The sequence below is a fragment of the Mastomys coucha genome, unplaced genomic scaffold (assembly GCF_008632895.1).
Source record: "Mastomys coucha isolate ucsf_1 unplaced genomic scaffold, UCSF_Mcou_1 pScaffold9, whole genome shotgun sequence".
Lineage (NCBI taxonomy): Eukaryota > Metazoa > Chordata > Mammalia > Rodentia > Muridae > Mastomys > Mastomys coucha.
Window position 1 is genome coordinate 39,451,649 of NW_022196915.1, and position 4,889 is coordinate 39,456,537.

General features: G+C 40.1%; 1 pseudogene; it reads right to left on the bottom strand.

Annotated features, from left to right (window-relative positions):
- Window positions 1-1,913: 1,913 nt before the first annotated feature.
- LOC116084287 lies at window positions 1,914-3,161 on the bottom strand (annotated as a pseudogene).
- Between the last annotated feature and the right edge of the window lie 1,728 nt (window positions 3,162-4,889).

A 4,889-nucleotide genomic window follows, 5' to 3' on the forward strand; every position in this document is an offset into this window, starting at 1 on the left:
CCACTTATCAGAGAGTGCAAACCGTGGTTGTTCTTTTGTGATTGGGTTACCTCACTCAGGATGATATAGGATGAGGGTCTTAAAGCCCACATCTACAGTGACAACTACAAAGCCACACCTACTCCAACAAGGCTACACCTCCTAATAGTGTCACTCCTTGGGCCAATCATATACAAACCATTACAGGGTGTAATTATGGAGTGGAGTGATGGGTGATTATGATCAAAATATATTGAATGAAATTCTCAATTAATAAAGCCTTTAAAAAAAGCCCCTGTACAGCTTCACAATAAAATAACAATATTTAGCTAAAAATGAGGAAAAGAACTTTTCTGCTGGTGCAGGCAAATAATCCTAGGTACTTGGGAAGTTGAGACAGGTGGATTAGCTGGGCTACATGGTGAGTTTAAGACCAGGAAGGGCAACTTAGTGAGGCTGTCTCAAAATAAAAAGGAAAAGTAGAAAAGACTGGGGATATAGTTTTGTGTTAGTGCTTGCTTAGCATCTGCAAGACCTAGGATTAATCATCCAGTGCCACTTCCTTGACAGTCATATGAACAGAAGACCAAAGTAAGTATTTCTATGAAGATGTACATCCCTTTGGCTGGGACTCAGGTAGGCATTTTTCACTATCCTTCCTGTCCACCATTACAATATCTCCAGTCTCACCGGAGACTTGCAGGAGCCCTTCCTTTTACCCTACCTCCTGAGGACTCTACCACTTGGTGAAGAACCAGCTAGGTCTTTCCTGCCAACCCTCTCAGCCTTCCTTGCTATCCTATTTTCATTCCTTTGAATGGACCATCAATTCCCACAAATACTTTCTACCAGAGATCCCAGTGACCACACTGGACTGGAACTCAGGCAGGCAGCTCTAACTATTCTTCCTGTCTGTCATTATGCTTTCTCCAGACTTTACTCCTAGTCCTGTAGCAACCTTTTTGCAGAAGCTCTTCCTCCCAACTGAACTCTGCTCACTAGTGACTCCACATTTTGGTGCAGAACCATTGGTTCCCCATTTCACCCCTGTGTCCAGACTTATTATTTATCCAGCTGCAGCCTGTTTACCAGAGCCCCTTTCCCCACACCTATATCCCTTGGGGATTCTGACTCCTGGTGTGGACACATCCCTCTAGCTCTTTCCCACAGCTTTTCCTTCTAGCCCATTTCCATTCCTTTCTGCCAATGACCTATCCACAGAAGTACTCTTTACCAGAGATCCTATAGCCACGATGCTTGCTTAGGATCCAGAGGGGGTAACAGCCACCAAAGAACAGAACACCCACTCAACAAGATCAGCTACCAACAGCAAGAAACATCTCAAACATCATAGCTCCAAATGCTTAGACCTCAGAGCAAAACACAAAAGCAAACAGCCAAGACAAGCCTCCACCAGAAGCCAGTAATCCTTCTATAGTAGGCCTTGAGAAATACAATATAGCTGAAGCATAAGACAAGGGCTTAAAAAATGGCAATTATGAAAATGTTCAAGGATCTTACAGATAATATGAATAATGAATTCTGTGAAAACACAGTTGAATAAAATATTGAAAAATTAAAGGTATGAATGTACAATTAATTAATTAGTGATCACCAAATCTTTTTTTTTCTTTTCTGCATGTAGAACCACTGTGGGCAGAGTCTTGCCAGTGGCATTTCTTGAGATTAAGGTGGAGTTACAAGGGTTCCAGACACTAGCTGGGAAGTAAGTTGATAGAAACAATTATTTAGACTGATCACTTGATTACAAAGCAGGGATTTCCAGCTGAGCTTCCAGTGGTCAGGTGTAGCTTCCAACATCTAAGGAACCATTGTCATTGGAGGGTCAAGAACTGGGCCAGCAATGAGCTGCCTCAATGATATTAGGACGGGGTCTAAGCAGCTGATGGCTCTAGGGATTTCCAGCCCACACTTTACTTGGCCAGGTGATTCCTGAAGGACCTGCTTAGCAACCTTGGCCTTGACATCCAACTCTTCCTTGATTCTAAGTACCTGATTGTACTTGGCCAATCAATTGCTCAGATGAACAAGAGGCACCAGTCTTGTTCTGTTCAGTATAGAGCCCTACCACAAGGTCAGAGATGAAAATATCCCTAGTCTCCCTAGAGCGATGTGGGACACCATGGCATGCCAACCATTGGACTGCTAGCTTACACTCCTGCAGAGATTTGGTCATATCGCTGATCTGGTTCATCTTGAGCAGTTGCAGAACTTCTTTCCCACAGCCTTGGCAATCCATTTAGGATTGGTTACTGTGAGATATCCCCAACCACCTGTATGCCTGCACAAGCTGTGAACTACTTCTGCAAAGCTTCCCAGTCGTCCTGGTCAAAGTAGTCTTCCATGAACATCACTGGATACTCCTAGATGAAGAACTTTTTTTTTGTTTTGTGTTTTTGTATTTGTAAACAATTATTTAGACTGATCACTTGATTACAAAGCAGGGATTTCCAGCTGAGCTTCCAGTGGTCAGGTGTAGCTTTGAGATGGGGTTTCTCTGTGTAGACCTGGCTGTCCTGGACCTCACTCTGTAGACCAGGCTGGCCTTGAACTCAGAAATTCGCCTGCCTCTGCCTCTCAAGTGCTGGGATTAAAGGCATGAGCCATCACTGCCCAGCTTTTCACATTTTTTTTTTTTTTGATGAAGAACTTAGATAGGTCAGCCAGATGTTTGGGTGAGATGTACCTGCTGGAGTCACAAGAAACTTGAAGTTCAGATCATACTTACCAGATCTGAAGAATTCAGAGGCAGCCATCTATCCATGCTGATAGTGACTTGGTCAGTGTAGCTGGCCTTTGTAATTGCAACCTTCACCAGCTCAAGTGCTTCTTTTTTGTTCATGATAAGTGCAAACCTGCTCTCATCACTCACATTGGTAGTACCCTTCCTGTATTTCTCCCTGATGGCATTTTTCAGGTTGTGGTAAACCTTTGCTCCAATGCATAGCACTTCATGGAAACTGGATGCCCCAACAAGGAAGATTGTGAATTCTTGTATGGGCAGCTTGTTTCCAGTCTTTGATCACACTGAAAGGTGGGACTGGCAAGATGGTGGGTATAGCAGCTTGAAAGAGACCTTTTGAAGTGCAGAGATCAACTTCAACCATGGGATTTCCATGAGAATCAAAGATCTTGCTTGGATGAATCTTGATAATGGACATGGTGAATTTCTGGACTTCCAATTGCTGCACAGAAAAGAAACAGCTTTCTGCAATCTCCAAGGAGAGCATTCAGTAGAATGTAACAACAACAACAACAACGACAATGAAAATGGTGATTACAACAACAACAACAACAACAACAACAACAGAATTGCTAAAGAGAGCCCAGACTGAAATAAAACTGGAAAAGTTTAGGACGTCAAACAAAACCTCATAGTTAATAAGCCTCAGCTATGGAGTACAAGATGTTGAAGAGAGAATCTACAAGATAGAAGAAATTGATAAGTCAACCAAAGAAAATGTTAAATCTAAAAAATCCAGGCAAAATTCACAGAAAATATAGGGCACAATGAAAAGGCAAAATCTACAAAAAATAGAGATGAAGAAGAATAGGAGGAGGAGAAATAGAAAACAGAAATAAATAAACACTACTTATTGATAGCTCAATATTAATGGCATCAATTCTCCAATAAGAAGATACAGACTAACAGACTGGATTGTACAACAGAATTTATTTTTCTGCTAAATCCAAGAAACATAGCCATCATCAAGGATAGATGCAAAAGGAGGAAAAAAGATATTCTAAATCAATTGCTCCAAAAAGCAGGTAGGTTCAACCATTTTAATAGCTGAGAAGATATACTTCATAACAACAATAATCAGAAGGGATAGGAAAGGACACTGCATACTCATGAATAGAAAAAACTCACCAAGAGGACATTGCAATTCTAGGCATTTATAAACAAAACACAAGGACATTCAAGTTCATGGAAGAAACACAAATATAGCCAAAATCATGTATCAACCCTCATACACTGATAGAGGGAGACTCTAATACCCCACTCTTGACAATAGAGAGATTATTCAGACAAAATGCTGAAGTTCAACAATGTCATAAATCAAATGTACCTAGGTAATAGCTACAGAACATTTCACCTGAATATTATACTTGTAATCTTAGCTAGAGCAATAAGACAACTGAAGGAGATCAAGGGGATACTAATAGGAAAGGAAGAAGTTGAAGTATCTTTATATGTAGATGATATGACTCCATACATAAAAGACCATACAAAGTCTACCACGACACTTCTATAGCTGATAAACATTTTCAGCAAAGTAGCAAGATACAAAATTAACACCCCAAATCAGTATCCTTCCTATATACAAATGGATAAAACACTGAGAAAAAGTTAGGGAAACAACACCTTTTATAATAGCCTCAAAATATCTTGGGGTTAACTCTAGCTGAGCAAGTAAAAGGCTTTTATATATAAAAAAGCTTTAAGATATTGAAGACATAAATTGAAAGCTTCAGAAGATGGAAAGATTTCTTAGTTTCATGAATCTATAGGATTAATGTTGTGAGAATGGCCATCCCATCAAAACCAATCTACAGAGACAATGCAATCTTCATCAAAATTACAACACAATTCCTCACAGAAATTGAAAACTCATTTTCTGCTTCATATGGACATCTAAAACAATCCTGAATAATAAAATGACTACTAGAGGTATCACCATACTCAATATCAAATTGTACTAGACAGTTATAGTAATAAAACCAGCATGGTAGAGACATGTTGATCAGGGGGCAGAATCGAAGACCCAGAAAAGAGTCCACATATGTATGGGCACCTGAATTTTGATAAAGAAGGGAGACACACTGGAAAAAAGATAGCATCTTAAACAAATGTTGCTGGTGGTCTCATAAAAGTGAACAACTCTATG